Genomic DNA, 17,928 nt, shown 5'->3' on the forward strand with positions numbered 1-17,928 from the left:
TTATGTTTATAGGAGAAGGGTTTTCCCCAGCCTCCTCAGCTTCATACTGGTGGTGTTTGGTGCCTGTACCAACACCTGTACTTCTGTTCAGTAAGTAATTATTAGAAAGTGGGGGGAAAAACCACCCTGTAGATTAATGACATATTTATGTTTCAAAGGGACCCCTTTAAACAAAGATGTAGTGTTACGCAAGCCAGCTGGAAAACGCCTTAGTCATGTTTAATGTATCCACATAAGAGTTGATTTCTGACCTAGAAATGGAGTTTAACAAACTCTTCAGTTGTCTTTTGCTCTATTAAGTATTAAATAGGAAAAATTTTTCAAACAGGAGATATTTTTAAAATTTGGGAGTAAGAATATATTAATTAAGAAGTGAGTCAGCAGAGAACTATAATATATATTTTAAAACATAGAGATTTTAAAAAATGGTTGAGGCTGAGCCGTGAAAGTGAAGTACTTTTCTCCTACATCATCCCCTTCAGCCAGCACCTCATTTGGTTCAATGGGTTTTTTTGGATCTTTTCTTTTATGAGTAGGAGGTGGTGTTAGGTCTTGGAAAGGCTGCTTCAGTGAAATAAAACTAGTCCTCATGCTCAGGAAGGTCACAGTGTATCCAAATTTGTCTGGCGCCAAATGATGCTTCCCAGTCATGGGGATGCTGGCAACCTTTCAGCCGGGGTCTCTGGGACCAGCACCTCCATAGAATTCATTTATTTCTCCATCCAACAAAATGCCAGGCTGGGAAGCAGAGTGAACAGACACGTCCCTGCCTGCAAAGAATCCATTAAAATAGCAGCTAAGGGAACACACAGCCTGCCTCAGGAACTTGAGGGCCAGAGATCTTAACTTTACTGAGGGGCCAGCAAGTTCTTCCCAGAGGAGGAAACACCTGAAATGAGATCTGTAGGAAAAGAAGGTGTCATCAAGCAGATTAGGACAGTGAACTTACTGCAGGGAAAGCAGAATACTGCAGGGAAAGCAGAAATATGAGATGTTCAGGGAAAGGAAAGAGTTTGATGTGACTGGACCAGGGTTTATATGGGAGTGGGTGATGGGATGTGAGGCTAGAAAGGACGGTCATATACCAGGGACTTTGGATGTCTTGCTAAGACATAAGGATTTGTATTTTGTAAATCAAAGTCAAGGGCTTGATAAAATTGATAGAAACTTAGGGCTGAGAGTCAAATGGATTTGGGTTTGAATCCCAGCTCTTCTGCTTTTGTGATCTTGGGAGATGACTCAGGAGAGCGCTCGCCTCTGTCTGAGGGAGTGAGGAAGGCAGGATGGCAAAGGGGGAAGCCAAGCCTACGGGAGCTGTGGGGCTGCGATGGCCCTTTGGAGTTTGCTTCAAAGGAGGCCTTTGTTTTGCAGACCTTGGACTTGAGCTGCCCTTGGGGAGGGGCTCAGTAACGTTGGAGTGAGGCAGCTCCCACTGAGGGAGGGTAGTTCCCAAGGGTGATTCCCAGAGAGGGATCATCTGTGAGTCTTAACAGCCAGCAGCCAGTATCCCCAATAGTTGGGGGAATAAGTTCTTGGCTCTTGAAAGAGTGTCTGAGGAATGTACAGTGAACACCTCCCCCCACCCCACGCCTGCTTGCTTGTTACCTAGGAGTTCTCTTCGTATAGATTTTCTCAGGCTCAAAAATTATAATCCTTGGAAACTGCCTATTCCTAGCAGACTCCTGGTTACTTTGGCGTTTAGTGGGGCAAACAGTCTTCTCACGCCTAACTGTTGCTGATCAGCTGGAAAGTTAACAGTCATTACAGTGGCAGGTATCAAATTCTGCCTCCTCAGGCTAACCCAGCAGGCGACACACCTCACCTTCCCATGTATACTGTTGCTGGAAAAAGAAAGACCAAGAAAAGGGGAGACCAGAGCTTCATGAGGGGCCAGATCAGCTCACGAGGACCCATTTGTCTTCTGCAAGGCTAGGAAGCCAGGACCCATCTCTGTCAAGTCCAGAGAATTTCAGATCCCTTTAGATTAAAAAGCAAGAAGCCTCAAAGTTGAGGCTTTCTTCCTGCCTTTTCTGCCTTTTTTTTTTTTCAATCACGAAGCCTTCTTCTCCACTCTTCTTCCATTATTATGGTTCCATAAGCATATTTTTAATCAGAACAGAAAGAGATGATCAGAGCCGATCTGAGATGACCTTTAGAGCTTCCACAGGGTCCTTAGTGAGCTTACTGCTTGTTCTTCTCAGGAGGGGATTTTGAGACTTCCTCATTTTTCAGAAATATCCTCCTGTCTACACGTATGGACATCCAGATAGATGCGGGGTGCTTGACAGCTTCAGCCTCGTACACAGTGTGTCTTAGTTCCGTCATTGACGGAGGCTCCTTTTACCCAAACTGTTCTAGCAAATAAAGAATTTGGAGTAGGTAATTCTAGGAATGTTTTTGTTTCCAACTTGATATAATACTCAGGGAGACAGTTAAAGGAATACCTAATTCCGTGCATAGATGTAAGGAACAACTTCAAGACTTAAATTTTATATTTTTTTCAATTAAAAAAATTTAATAATTCTCTTTCTCTCTCTTTCTCTCTTTCTTTCTTTCTTTCTTCTTTAAATTGGAGGTACTGGGTATTAAACCCGGGACCTCGTGCACGTTAAGCATGCACTCTACCACTGAGCTATATCCCCACCCCAAGACTTAAATTTTAATCACATCCGAACCAGTTTTAGAAATAGTTGCCTTTGCTTGACAGAGAGTGTTCAACAGGTGGATAACAGGAAGGTTTTTTAAAACAACAGTAATGCCCAATTATTCACATGTCAGTTATTTCAGGCTTAGGCCTTTAGAGCTGTAAACGAAGCCTGTTGGTCAGAATAGCACAGTAATTCATCTCTAAGCTTTAACGTCGGATATTCTGGGTATGACCTTTGGTTTGGTTCTGTCTCTTTTGTTATTTTTGTGGAACTGAGAGTATTTGTAAACCTCGTAAGCTTCATATCAGTTTTGGCACCTATAAAGTAGTTACAATATATTACTTGTCAGATAACTGTATAGAAGATTCATGAGTCATACATGAAAAGCCACTTACCCTGGTGTCTGGATTTAATAAGATCTAACTTTTAGCTATTATCTTTGTTGTTGTCCACATTATAAACACTTATTCCATATATACTCGCAGTTGTTATGTAATGTGAGATTATACCAGACATCTCACTAAATGCGTCCTCATTCTCAGGAGACTGTGTGGCACAACTGTGATTTAGCAGACATACAGGTCATCACGTGTGATTTGCAATATCACAGATCATGAAGTTCCAAACCATGTTTATAAGCAGACTCAGAAGTGCCCCATCATCCTTGCTCATAGCTGAGTTAAAACTTTGGTCGTCACATTTCAACAGTTAATGGGAAATCGGGGGATGATCCAGCGCATCCCTGTGTTGTCAGCACCCGCTGTGGCTCTCGGGTCCCCCATGCCTATTTCACATAGACAGTCTCAACTTTGAGGCTTCATTAACTTCATCATTTATTCAACATTAAGAGTTGTTCAATTCCAGACCCTCTGTTAGGGATGGACGATGCAAGCACAGACAGCGTAGAACTCTGCTTTTACTCCCTTAAGTTCTGCTGTTCCATTTCAGGAGGTCAGAAATTGTAGACTCTCTGTACTCAGGGGTTTGTTTCATTATCAGTCCTCACTTCTTTCCCGAAGAACAAGGGGAAGCGAGGTGCCTCGTGCCCTGTTCTCCAGCCCCGCCTCCTGGAGTGATGAGATTCTGCTGCCTTCTTTCCATTACTCATGCTGAAAGAGAGGGGTCTACATCTGGTTTGGTGCTCCAGCCAGACAATGTGCAGTTCGTCTGCTGCCCATAAACGTGTAATTAATATCAGCAGTCACGGCTGTAGGAAAGAGCACAACCGGCTTGCAGGAATCACTTTGTTGAAGCAGCTCATCACATGATCTTATTTACCAATTTTAAGAATGTTACTAGAAGTACGTAGTTTGGAGGAAGCATCCTAAAATGGTAGCATTTGAATATGTTAACTTACCTCTGCATGTTTGAAATGATCTTGAAGTCTGTCATTTCCCCGTGGATTGTTGTCAGGTTATTAATGTTTTTAGCCTTTGGCTTGCATGAGTGTGTGCATGAGCATAATTTGTTTTGGTTCCTCACCAAAAATAATGACACACAGTGCTCTACCATGTCCTGGATCTGAGCTGTGCGCCAAAACACCGTGCTCTGCACCTTCCGCCCGTGGACTGATGCACCCCCAGCAGCCACCCAGTGAACAGGGGTTATAAGCTGCACTTCAGGGATGAGGAAACAAAAGGCTCAGATAGAAGTTGCAGAGCCAGGCTGGCTGGCGGGTCTTCTTGTCTTTGCCTGTGTGTCTCAGATAGTTCACAGTTACTCTAATTCTGTTGGTGTTTTTCAGCAGTAATTGAAGATGTTACACAATGTGTAGGTTAGAAACTTCTGAGAACTGGGACACTGTGGTTCTTGGCTTTATTCGTTTCGACTGAAAATCCTGAAGATGGCTAGTTCTGGAAGAGGCAGCCAGATCTGTCAGTCACCCAGCTTCTAGGTAGAGATTCAAAGCAGCAAGGACTGGCCGTGAGCCACTGAGAATTACCTCACTTTGGCATAAATGCCATAGGTTATCGGATTCAGATTCACAGGAATTAAATTCACCCACTTGTGGTATTGTTGCTTGTGTGGACTAATCTGAAAAGGAGGAGAGAGATTACTAGTAAGATTTGGAAATGTGTAGTCATTTTAAAATTTTGATCAAAGCCGATCATATTCTATTTGAATACCCCAGCATGAAAGAAAGCAAAGACATTTCACAGGGGAAAAAAACAAATCCAAACCACTGTGTTTTCAGTGAGACCATTTAAAATAAGTTAATATCCAAACAGATGCTTGAAGTTCTAACCTTGTTTTGAAGAAAAAGTCCGTAAGTTTTAAAAAATCTGAATACTAGAAATCCATGTATGAAAGAGTCTGTTTCTTTTTGAATATGTATGTATTGTAGAAATTTTAAAAACACTAAAAAATTAAAAATGGAAATAAGTTACCCATATTAATACCTCCTACTGTTAGTATTTCTAGCTATATCTTTTTAGTATTCATACGTATAAGCACATATGTGTGCTGTACAAACATACACATGCAGTTCACAAAATGAGATTTGAGATTTCATAGCATGTAGCTTGGGAACCTGCCCTTTTCATGGAAACTATTGCTAGCGTTTCCCATGTCTGGAAGTAGTCTTTTAAAACCAGGTGCTTCGTACCTGCATAATGTTTCACTATCTGCATGGCCATGTTATCTTCCTGTTGTTGGACATTTTAATCTTTGACGCATCTTTTCATATTTTTCTTATGCTACATTCCTTGAAGTAGAATTATTAGGTCAAAGGGTGGCATTAGAATTTCATGCCTTGGATGAAATTTTTACTTTTTGCCCTTCTGGAGTGAAAATGGTCATGGCTGTGATTTACCAGTGAGTAATCTGTCCCCTGGAAAGTAAATTGACTGTTTTATTAGCAGACAGCTACCATATGTGATTTACTATGCTGATGCAACAGTGGTAAATAATATAACAAGAGGAACTTTTCAAAGCGTTTCAGTGCAGTGTAGCAGAAGAATTAAATGGTATTCTGGTGTCCTTGAGGGACAGCTTCATTATTGATGGGGCCTGGATAAATACGTGAGAACAGCTCAAGCTAACAGCCCTAGCTGGTTCTCTTGAATTTTACTAACCCTAGAGCTAGCTCATTTTTCTAGAAATAAACAAAAGCCAGACTATGATTTCTTACAGTGATGAACTTTTCTATAATATTTTAGAAACTTTTAAATTTGTGTTTATAAATTGCTTATCAGGAGGGCTGGCACATAGTAAGTGCTTAGTAAACAGTGGTCGTTGGCGCTGCTGTTCCTGCATTTACGTTGTTGCCTTTATCACTTAGTGACCAACAGGACGTGTGTGATTGACCTAGCGATAAATTTAGCAGGTGAGTTACTAGGTAAGAGCATTCACCATCAGTTTAGAAGCTTCATTAAAGACTTTTAAAACAGGACGTTAAGCAGGTGATGTGTGACTCCTTGGAAAGTGAGGTAATTTTTGAAAACCTGAGGTCAGCTGAGTAGGACATTTTGTCACAGAGCGTTATATAGTAGTTGAACCCATAATTCGTTGAGAATAGTTGTCCAAAAACACTTAACACTTAATTATAAATGGGTATCTCTGCATTACTTTATTTTCTTTTATTTGCTTATCTGTAATTTCTGATTTTTGTGCAAGGAGCGTAATGTATAAGACACGAAGGAAACAATTATTTAGTGTAAACTCAAGCCTTAAAGAAACTTGGCCCCGAGTACACCAGTCAATGTTCATCATTAAGCAGTGGCTGACTGTATCCAGCAAATAATTTCAGCCCTAAGTGCTGTTAATTAATGGAGAATTAGCCTATTCTCCAGGTACTTTGAAAACTGTGCTTTGAATATATACAATATTAGGATGCTTACAATGAATAGACGTAAAATCAGAGAACTTCTGAGCCCGATGGCAGCTTGCACATGGGCTGCAGCCATCTTACCTCCCAGGTTCTCTTTGCAGTGACTAATCAAATAGATAAACAGGAGAGACTGGAACAATCCTTTTAACTTGAAGCAGATTCCATTACTCCGTTACTCACTCTTTTGGCTCCCACCTCACCCTGAGTGAAAATCTACACCCCCCCAGCTTTATTTTTCTCTCTCGCATTTGTCCCTTTCTGATGTATTATATATTTACTCAGTATGTGTTCACTTTCTGTCTCTTCTCAATTTAAATAAAAGTTCCTGAGGGAAGAGAACCTTGTATTGTTCACTGAAAGAGTGACTGGCACATAGTAGATACTCTGTAAATATTTATTGAGGGAATAAATAATGAATGCTTACATCTGTATTAGGATCCAGAGATGAGTGTCATCCAGGTAACAGAAATTTCCAGGCATTTCAGCGAGATGCAGTATTCTCAGGGTTGGACTTAAGCAACACTGTCACATCCAGTGTGCTTCCCGAGAGAGAGAAACCAGAGGAGAAAGGGGTCGTGGGGGATTTTGAGGCCATGTAGAACAATTGAAGCACCGGCTTTCTGGTCGGAGGACTGAAAGGGGGTGTCGCAAGGAACCAAAAAGCGCTAGGCAGATTACAGAGAGGGTGTAGATTAAAAAAGGAGTCTCATAAAAAAAAAAAAAAAGGAGTCTCATAAAGTTCTTTACAAACTCTTAGGCTCACCCCTGAGCTGCACATGCTTGGATCTGATCTTAAGCAGTGTATCTACCAAAGACTGAGAACTGAGCTAAGGGATAAATCACTGCCTGGATTCCAGACTGGCCACTGGATGGTGCATATGCAGGTCAGACCTAAAGAGTGCTACAAAGCTGTTGGAAATAGAACAGATATTGAAACCACAACCCACAGAAGCCTGGTCAGAATTTGCATCTCGAATTCAACCAGGTTGATTTCCTGATAAAACAAAAATATCAACATTGTACATATGGCTTAAGTAAGACCCAGAGTCTCATAACATAATACACAAAATATCGAGAATACAAATTACTCAGCATACAAAGGAACAGGAAAACCTCAGCTCACATGGGAGAAGACAGTCAATAAATGGCCAATTCTGAATCACACAAATGGTGGAATTATGTAACAAAGGCTTTTAAAGCAACCATGATAAAAATGCTCCGAGAAGTAAATGCAGACACTCTCGGAATGAATGGAAAGATAGAAAGTCTCAGGGGAAAAAAAAAAGATGATAGAAATAGCTAAATGGAAATTTTAGAACTGAAAAATACAGTAACCAAAATATAAAACTCACTAGAGGTTTCAATAGCAGAATGGAGGTAACAGAGAAGAGAGTCAGATTAATTGCTGTTAATCCTAAAGGTGGGTTAATAGAAATTATCCAATCAAAACAACAGAGAGAAAAAAAAATTGGAGAAGAGAACTGATCAGTGGCCTCAGGGATCTTTGGGACAATACCAGAATTTCTGATATTCCTATCCACAGAGTCCCTGAAGGAGAGGAGAGAGTGTGGTGAAAAAAATATTTGAAAGAATAATTATAAGAAAGCTTCCCCAATTTGGCAAATGAAATAAACCTGCACATTCTAGAAGCTCAGCAAAATGCAACCTAGATGAATCCAAAGAAGTCCATACCCAGACACATCATAATCAAACCGAAAACTAGACGAGACAAAGCATGCCGGAGAAAAATGACATCTTACTGATGGAAGAACAGCAATTAGATTGACTGTAGATTTCTCTACCCACCAAACACCAGTGGCACCGTATTGGTGTGATGACCAGAAGTATCTTCAGATGTTACCAGATGTCCCCTGAAGGGAGAATTGGCCCAAATTGGGAACCATTCGTCCAATGTGAGCTTTCCATTTTCCCAGATTTTTTTTTTAAAAGAAATTTTCCTATTTGGTTTGCTTTTCAATCACAAGGTTTGCAGCTCTAGATTAAATTAACAAACATGGAATAGATCAAAGGCACCCAATCTCTCATCTCCCATAAAGAGGAGTTAAAAATCATTCAGTACCAGTTTATTTAGGTTAAGTTATTTATTAAACAGCCTCACTTGAGAAAGTTCATTTTCAAAGAGCCTAAGACACGGAATCCTTACCCATTCTCATCCAAGAAGGAAATTGCGGTCTTAAGAAAAGAACTGATGAGGAGAGAACATTCCTACGATATGCTGAGGTGTCTGCACTCCAGATCAACAGCGTCTAGAGCAACCGGAGAACAGTATTTTGATCGCTAGTCAAGGTTTCTTACCACTTGAAGACTATGCTTAATTTCACGTGGTGGGATTCTAAAAGATTTCCAGCAGCTGCAAGAAATACCATACTGGGGGATATTGCCCATGTAGCAAATATTTGAATTAAGAAACACTTGTGATACCTTGAATAATAGCAACCCCAAAATAGGCCGTTGCAAACAGATACTGAATATGGCTCTTAGATTGATTTGAGTGCCTTTTAAATCTCAAAGGGGAAAAAAAAACTCATTATTAGAGAAGCAGTTAAATGGAAACATACAAAAATTTTACCAGCTGCTTTGTCAGGTCAACCTAGAAACTTAAAAAAAATTAAATTAAAATTTGATACTGGATATATGAACTGTTTACATTGAGAAAGCCCAGTTATGTTCAATAATTGATAGTGAATAAATAATATGTACCACTTTTTGAACTTTGATAGTTTCAAGTGAACACAGAACCATAACTGGCTAATGCACTGACTGGCTTGAATAAACATGCCCATTAAAATTTCATTTCTTTAGCTCTAAAAATAGAGATTGCAAGAGGCTAATCTTTTATTATTTGACAAGGTCTTATAATTATGCTAAACAGTCATGACAAATTCATTGCAACTTTTCCTTCTCTTATTTTTTTCTGAAACCTAACTTTACTGAAATCTTTGTTTTCTTTGCCAAAACAGAGTAGACATTCTATTTCATTATTCATTCAACAAACCTTTATTGATTATCATTATGTGACAGGTGCAATGATGGGTTCTAAGGTCACAAAAGTAAGACACAAATCTTTAATTAGTACTCCAAAGGGGCTTATAATCTAGTAAGGAAAGGAAGTGTAGAGATTAAAAACTACGTTATAAGTTGACAACTGCTCTTACAGAAACAGGACCTAAGCATAGAAGAACACAGAGGACTGAGCAAGGCACACTGTCTGGGGCAGTAGAGAAAGGCTTCCCAGAGAGTGGCATTTGAGCAACGTCCTAAACTTAGTAAGTACAGAGAGAACAACAGAGAACAAGGGCCTGGGGTTCTGATCAAGCCCAGCTCATATCTAGGAAATGATGCTACAAGAAGATGATGGTAGGTGGCCCAGTCTACCCAACTCTGTAACAGTAGTGAATTGACATTGTAGGCCACCTCTTTTTGGCCTGGACCTAAAGCTTAGGAGCCTAGCCTGTAACATGGCAAAGCATACAGAGTGGGCTAACAGCTATCTGAGATGTAGAAAGGCAGGTTGGGGGTGGGGGCCACAGGCATGCAAGAATTTAGAGTCTCGGTTTGAGGAATTGGTGTGTTGTCATCTAAGCAAGTAAGGAGGTCAAGAGAGATTTTTGCATTGGAGATATGACATAATTAGCTTTGTTTCTGGAGGATGTTGTGAGTAGTAAACTGGAATGGGAAGAAACTGGCCTTGGGGAAACTAGTAAAGAAGCTGCTGCATCCTTGATGTGGGCAGTGATTTTTGCTCTGTCATGAATTGTGGCCAGAGAATAGTTCCATACTTGTAATGATATTGTCTTCAAAAAGTTCTCATCTGTGTAGATGAAGAATGAATCGAATGGCTTTTTTGCTGTTGCTGTTTCATAAAAGATCTGTTGGCAATTTAAAACCAGGACATTGCTATCCAGTCCATCCTAATCAGATTGTAAGGCTTCTATTCCTATAGCTGATGGCTCTTTAGCCTACTGGGAAAGGAAAAGGAATCTAATGATGATTCCAAGATTCTTCAGCTTACCTTATCTCTGGAGACATGGGTTTGGACTGCCTAATAAGGAACGGATGATTGCAAGCAAATGCAAGTCGCTGAGAGGTGTGTGTTGCCTCCTCATCCTCTCAAGGTCTTAGCTTCCACCCCTTGTAGTATAAAGTGTCCTTAATGCTGCCATCTGCAAGACACTGAATAATTATCTGGGAGGCAAGGAGATCATTCGCTCTCATTTCTTTAAACAGTGTTGTATAAGAGATAGTTGAAGACACTGGGGATGTTTGGTACAGAGAAAGTAAGCCTTAGCTAGGACACAGTAACTGTCCTCACACGTTTGAAGACCTGTCCTGTAGAAGATGGCTTAGATTAACTAGCTCTACAGGTAGGTCTACAAGAGTTAAGACCAATTGGTATGACTTAACTGGGGACAAGTTTCACTTGATCCTAAGAAAGACCTAACGGTTACCGCAGTCTGAGGTCAGCAAGGACTCGCTCAGAATTAGAGTTCTGCTTTCTTGTAGCTTTGCAGTATTCCCTGGAATTGGGCTTTATCCCTCTTGGTATATAGTACCTCCGACATAAGTCTTCTAGAAAGTAAATCTTGAATTAAGTTGAAGTGACCATATGAGACATAGTGATTTGAAAGTTGACACAAATAGACTGTTGTATTACCATTTAGAAAAATGGAGGATGACTTCATGAAATGAACCAAGGATACGATGCGAAGCTGATGAGGGCATCATGACAGCTATGTTTATGGAGTGCGTGGTGGGGGCCAGGCACTCTGTTAAGCACGTATCAGTGGATATCTCCTTGAGTCCTCGTAAGAACCCTAGGGAATGTATACTGGACTCTTCTCCAGGTTTCAGATGAAGAAACGGCTCAGACAAGTAAAGATACTTAAATAATCTGACCCTAGACCTGTCTTGAAGTGTGGGTTTTTTTTTTTCCCTTCCCTGCTTCAAGTAGGCTGTCACCCCATGTGCATTTGACCACTGGGCACATGTATTATCTCAACTTCTCTGGTAATATTCAAGGAACCAAATTCTTGGTGAAAAGGACACTTAGCCTGGGGAATTTAAATTTTTTTTTCCATTCCTTAAGCTATGTTTTCTTAGATACATGGTTAATTCTGTAGCCCAGTTAACCAGTTGTAGTTCTGAGGTGGTACTCTTAGTGTTAAGATAAATGTATATCTTTAAAGGAAGTTTCTGATTTAGGTTAAATTCTTGAAGATTCATTAGTTTATTAACTTTGGGGGTAGGTCCAAGAGTTATATAGAGATTTCACTTAGTTTAAATTGTTTGAATAAGCATAAATCAGACTGGATTGAAATTGTTTTGTGGAGCGCTCTCACTGAATTGTAAGACCACTTTTTTATGGCACGTATAGAAGGTACACATATAAACTGGTAGAATGAATGAGTGAGTGCATGAATGAGTGAACTTTTATCAGTATCTGAAGCATCTCACAGCCTTTTGCTTACTGACTCAATGGATGACTTATGAATGAGCAAGTCTTCTACTTATTTTTGTGAATAGTCCCTGGTTTTTCTTACCACAATGCTATTAAGACGAAGGTCATGGGTTTCCTACACAATGTGGTTTAGTTTGCTTGACCACAGACTATACTCATAACCCCAGCCAACCAGGCCATGGATGTAAGCTTTTGGTCACACTGGAGAGCAGTGTGGCTTAGGATCTTTGCACAGTCACACCTGTCACAGGAGAGAAAGACAGTTGACTTTAGTGATAAATTAGTAGACTCAGGTTCATGCACTAAAGAAGATGTATTATTATGGTAATATGAAGGAATTGTTAATAAAGCTGAGTTAATACATTTTTGTAAAGTTCTACATATTGAAAACTGGTCTGGAGATGTATTTCTGATATTTCTTAATTATATTACAGTCTGAACCAAGTTTCATAACATATTCTGATTTTATAACACGTTCTGATTTTAACTGGGTAGGTTTGTTTTACATCAGCTACTGAGAGTTTATGCCTAAGCGATTATTCATCTAGTCACACTGAAATGGTGTCACCATTTTGAGTAGAGAAATAAGCATGCAAAATTGTGTTTCTTGAAGAGTTAAGGTAATGCAAACTGAAATGAGAATAGTGGTTTCATCAGCTTTATTTCCTGTAGGATTTTAAGTTTCGGTCTTCATTTTTTTTTTAATTGCTGTATAGTTGATTTACAGTGTTGTGTTAGTTTCTAATGTACAGCAAAGTGATTCAGTTATATGTGTGTGTGTGTGTGTACATATATATACTTTTTCATGTTCTTTTCCATTATGATTTATTACAGGATATTGAATATAGTTCCCTGTCCTATACAGTAGGACTTGTTTATTTTATATACAGTAGTTTATACCCACTAATCCCAAACTCCTCATTTGTCCCTCTCCTCCTTTCCCACATATGAGCTAGGCTTGGCTGGAATCCCAGGCTCTCGTCCTTTGCTGTTCTCTGTACTCACGTATAGAAGAATGCATCTCCTCTAATTCCTCTGTATCCCCTTCTTTCCCCTTTGGTAACCATTGTTTGTTTTCTATGATGTTAATCTGTTTTTGTTTTGTAAATAAGTTCATTTGTATCATACTGTAGATTCCACATATGTGATATTATATGTTATTTGACTTTCTCTACCTGACTTACTTAACTTACATAATCTCTAGCTCCATGTTGCGGCAAATGGCATTATTTCATTCCTTTTTATGGCTGCATAGTATTCCATTGTGTATATACAGTGCATCTTTTTTTATTCAGTCATCTGTCAGTGGACATTTAGGTTGCTTCCATGTCTTGGCTATTGTAGATAATGCTACTGTGAACGTTGGGGTGTGGCTGCACCAATTCACATTCCCACCAACAGTGTAGGAGAATTCCCTTTTCTTTATGCCCTCTCCAGCATTTATTATTTGTTGGGCTTTTTAATATTCTGACTGGTGTGAAGTGATATCTCAATTTGATTTTGATTTGCATTTCTCTGATAATTCGTGAAGTTGAGCATCTTTCCATGTGTCTGTTGGCCATATGTCTTCTTTGGAGAAATGTCTATTTAGGTCTCTGCCCATTTTTTGTTTGGGTGGTTTGGTTTTTTGTTACTGAGTTGTATGAGCTGTTTGTATATTCTGGAAATTAAGCCCTTGTCAGTCACATCGTTTACAAATATTTTCTCCCAGTCTATAGGCTGTCTTTTCATTTTGTTTATGGTTTCCTTTGCTGTGCAAGAGCTTATAAATTTGATTAGGTCCCATTTGTTTATTTTTGGTTTTATTTCTATTGCCTGGGTAGACTGCCCTAGGAGAACATTGCTAAGATTTATGTCAGAGAATGTTTTGCCTATGTTTTCTTCTAGAAGGTTTATAGTGTCTTGTCTTATATTTAAGTCTTTAAGCCATTTGAGTTTATTTTTGTGTATGGTGTGAGGGAGTGTTCTAACTTCACTGATTTACATGTGGCTGTCCAGTTTTCCCAGCACCACTTGCTGAAGAGACTGCCTTGTCTCCATTGTATATTCTTGCCTCCTTTGTTGAAGATTAATTGATCATAGGTGTGTGTTGGTTTATTTCTAGGCTCTCCATTCTGTTCCATTGATTCACATGTCTGTTTTTGTGCCAGTACCACACTGTATCGATTACTGTAGCTCTGTAGTATTGTCTGGAGTCTGGGAGGGTTATACCTCCAGCTTTGTTCTTTTTCCTCAGGATTTTTTTGGCAATTCTGGGTCTTTTATGATTCCATATAAATTTCTGGATTACTTGTTCAAGTTCTGTAAAAAAAAAAAAAGTCATCGGTTATTTGATAGGGATTGTATTAAACCTGAAAATTGCTTTGGGTAGTATGACCATTTTAGCAATATTAATTCTTCTAATCCAAGAGCATGGGATATCTTTCCATTTCTTTTTATCGTCTTCAATTTCCTTTATCAGTGTTTTATAGTTATGACTGACACAGGTGTGCATGCCTTTGTCCCTTTCATACTGTCTGCTCACAGGCTGAATGCAGTTGAATGCCACATTTGCCTGGCTATTACGTTAGTAAATGTTATAGACTATGTCCCAGATATTTCCTTTAAGGTTAAGTTTTGTCTTGTTTCAAAATGAAGCTCTAGTTCCCCTGTATCTGTAATTTATTTTCCCCCATTTTCTCACATTTTCTAGTGATACGGAGTTTGCTCTAAAAGAATGTTGATTACTTTTCTTCTTGGGAATGAAGTCGATCATGAGGCTAATTCCATGTGCTGATATTTAGTTGTGATTTAGATACGTACAGAGCCATGTCCTTGAGCAGATGGAAAGGAAAGGTGCAGAAGCACTGTAAATATTATCCAGAGGCTCGCTTCAGGCCATTAGGCCCCACCCAGCTTTCTCCAGCAGGCATTTGGCAGGATGCTGTTGCTGCCATCTTCAGAGTTTACGTGACTCAAGCGACTCTCTTCTGATAAAGACACATGAACACGAGCTTTGGAAATTTAAAAGCATACACTCTTTGGAAGTAAGGCCTGACCCTTTTAACCAGAATTTACATCCAAAACTCACTGAGCGTGAGACACTAAAATCATTTGAAACCCTGTTACTAAATATTTAATCTGATTTTCCTCCTCCTCTCTCAGTCTCCTTCTGACTCAGCATAAAGTTAGGATTCCTTGACTGGTCATCATAATAGATTTACTTTAAAAATAACTCTTTGAGAGGCCTGAGGCCCACTGAATCGGTCATTTGCTCCAACCTCATAGATCACTCCATGGATTGCTCAGTGTGCTCAATTATGGGGTATTCATTAAGCTGTTTGTTCTGCCCTTCTTTCTCCCCTCTCTGGGAGGTTCCAGGGAGCAAGCCTGCTCTCCAGGAATAGAGATCTGGGCCAGGGCCCACTCAGCGTGGTGCTTGTCATGGTGCTCCATGTAGGAAGCTGTTTGGGCACATCTGGCTCCTCCATGAGATCGTGCCTCTGGAGGACGGAAGCTGCGCCTTCCTTGGCTCTGGGTCCCACTCATTCAGCAAAGGTGTATCGAGCATCTGCAGTGTGCCAGCCACCAGAGCAGGGCCTGGGAATACAAAGGTGATGAGGGCACAGCCCCCACTCTCAAAGAAACCCTCTGTTGATAAAGAGAAAAAGAGTGTGTGATGAGCGTAATAATAATGAATAGCATCAGTTTAACACCCCTTGTTAACTGGGTTTTGTGTTTAGTGTTTAGTGAGGTCCATCCCAATAAAACCCTGTGATACAGAGACCGTTGGCATCTCTGTGTTGCCATTGGAAAAACCACGGTCTCACAAAATTATTTAACTTATGCACAGACAGGGTAGTTTGAAAACAGGCAGTTCAGTTGTAGAGTTTGAACTCTTAACCACCAAATTCTGCAGACTAGAAGTGGTGACAAATGAATGTATTGTAAAATCACAGAGAAAGGAGAGTCTGATTTCTTTCTTTGGGGAACAAGGCAAAGTCCCGAGACAGGTTTCACGGAGTAGCAGGTGGGGTTGTTCCAGGCCAGAGAAGGGAGGGGCGTCCAGGCAGAGGGGGTGGCGTGGGAAGGCGGAGGTGTGAACGCAGGACCCGAAAGTGAGCGGCTGAAAGATGTGGTCTGAGATTTGTGGAAGGTGTGATAGGTTAGTTCCATAGGGGAAATTACAGGTGAGTTAAGAAATTTGAACTCTATCCTGAAAAAAATATAACAGGCATTTGATGGAGTTTAATCAGAGAAAGAAAATTAGATCTTTATTTTTTAAAATATTCTAATAACATACAGAAAAACAGATCCAGCCAGAATAGAGAAGGTTGGTGGTTTCTTTTCCAAGGAGAAGTTAAGTCTTGGATGAACCTCAGATTCTGACATGAGTGACACTATTATCCTGGAAGTGATATAAATCCATTATAACCCTTCTAGAGAGTAATCTTCCCATATATATGAAGGGTCTTAAAAATGTCAGTGCTTTTATCTGAGTCATTTCATGTCTGGGAATTGGTATTAAGGAAACAACACAAAATGCAACATATGCCTTTAGAATGGCATTGATGATACTAGTTCAGAGCGCTTAAGACATCCTGGTGACATTGAATGAATGAGTGATTGAAGGATTGGTAGAAAATAGTGGAAACTTTGGAAACCACAATAGAAGAATGGTTAATATACATTCACAGGGTAGTTATGAATCCAATAATACTAATAATGGGGTCTGAAAACTATATAATTACATGAAAAAAATTTATGATTAACAAAAAAAGAGTAGAAAATGATACTTTGCTCTTACAGAATGATTTTAACTCAGACCTATGTTTAGATAAATGAGCTCGAAGGAAATACATTAAACCATAATGGTGGTGGTTTTGCCCATCTGCCATTTTTCCAATATTCTTCATTATACTTAATTTGTGTTTAAAATGGAAAAAGGTAGAAGCTTTGGGACTGCTAAATTTGGACTTCTGTTGGAGGGATCTGAAACATCAGAGTGACAACAAAGAGTAAACAATTAGAAATTGATGTTCAACTCTGGGTTTACACTTAGACCTTCGATAAATGTCAACTGAATGGTAGTTCTAACCATTTTCCTTCTTTTTAGTCAGAATCCTAGGATCCTATTGTAATGCATTAGAAGTTCTACCATCATTTGAACTTATATAGGCCCATATAATGGGGGAGAAAATTCTTCCTTTTCCAACTCCATATAGGTAAGGAGAGTCCCCTCCAAGCAGTTTGAGGGGACTCTCCTTACTTGTGCAAAAGTGATTTTAATCAGCCAGTCTCAAATAACATAGAGAATACTTTATTTCAAACATATATCATTTCATAAAGTTATTTTTTCCTCTTCAACAAAGGGGACATTGATTGCTCTCCTCAACGCCAGTATCATTTTTCTTACATAGCAACTCTTGGTGCAGGGTCCGTTCTTGCTCTTTTCAAATTTTTAATGAAATACAATCCGGAGGCATATTTAACTGATTGGATTTTGATGGAATTTTTATAATCCAGGTATTTCCTTTTTCTCTTGGATTTTGATTTTTTAATTTGTTAAAAAATCGCTATTGGTAAATATGTAAACTTCATATTGTTTCTACTTGTTTCAGAAGTAAGTCTGGATAATCTTTACCTTATTTTTTCCTTCTAATCCAGATCTTTTCTAATTGAAGGGTTTCAGATCACCAGTTGAGTATGTGTATGCCACGGAAGATGTGTTTTGGTTTAAGATTGCTTCTTTTGGGGTCCAGAGTCGTGTTTAGAAGAAAGGGTTGTATCTCACTGTCACTATAATAAATTGGAGACATGTTTAAAGTTGGGGTGGGGGTAACAAGAGGTGGTCTTTTTATTGTTTCTATGCCGTGAGGACCGTGACCAATCCCCCAGCACTCAGATTAGGACTTGAGATTGTGTCCGGCCCAAGGATCCGTGTACAAAAGGGAGTTCAAATTCACGCTTCACACTTGAGTGTGTAAGAGCAC

General features: G+C 39.5%; 1 protein-coding gene across 7 annotated transcripts in view; it reads left to right on the forward strand.

Moving 5' to 3' along the window:
• The window catches only part of SRGAP1 (SLIT-ROBO Rho GTPase activating protein 1), a 244,138-nt gene that overhangs the window by 128,595 nt on the left and 97,615 nt on the right, over positions 1-17,928 (forward strand). The gene's annotated exons all lie outside the window — the stretch shown is intronic.

Source organism: Vicugna pacos, chromosome 12 (assembly GCF_048564905.1).
Source record: "Vicugna pacos chromosome 12, VicPac4, whole genome shotgun sequence".
NCBI classification, from domain to species: Eukaryota; Metazoa; Chordata; class Mammalia; order Artiodactyla; family Camelidae; genus Vicugna; species Vicugna pacos.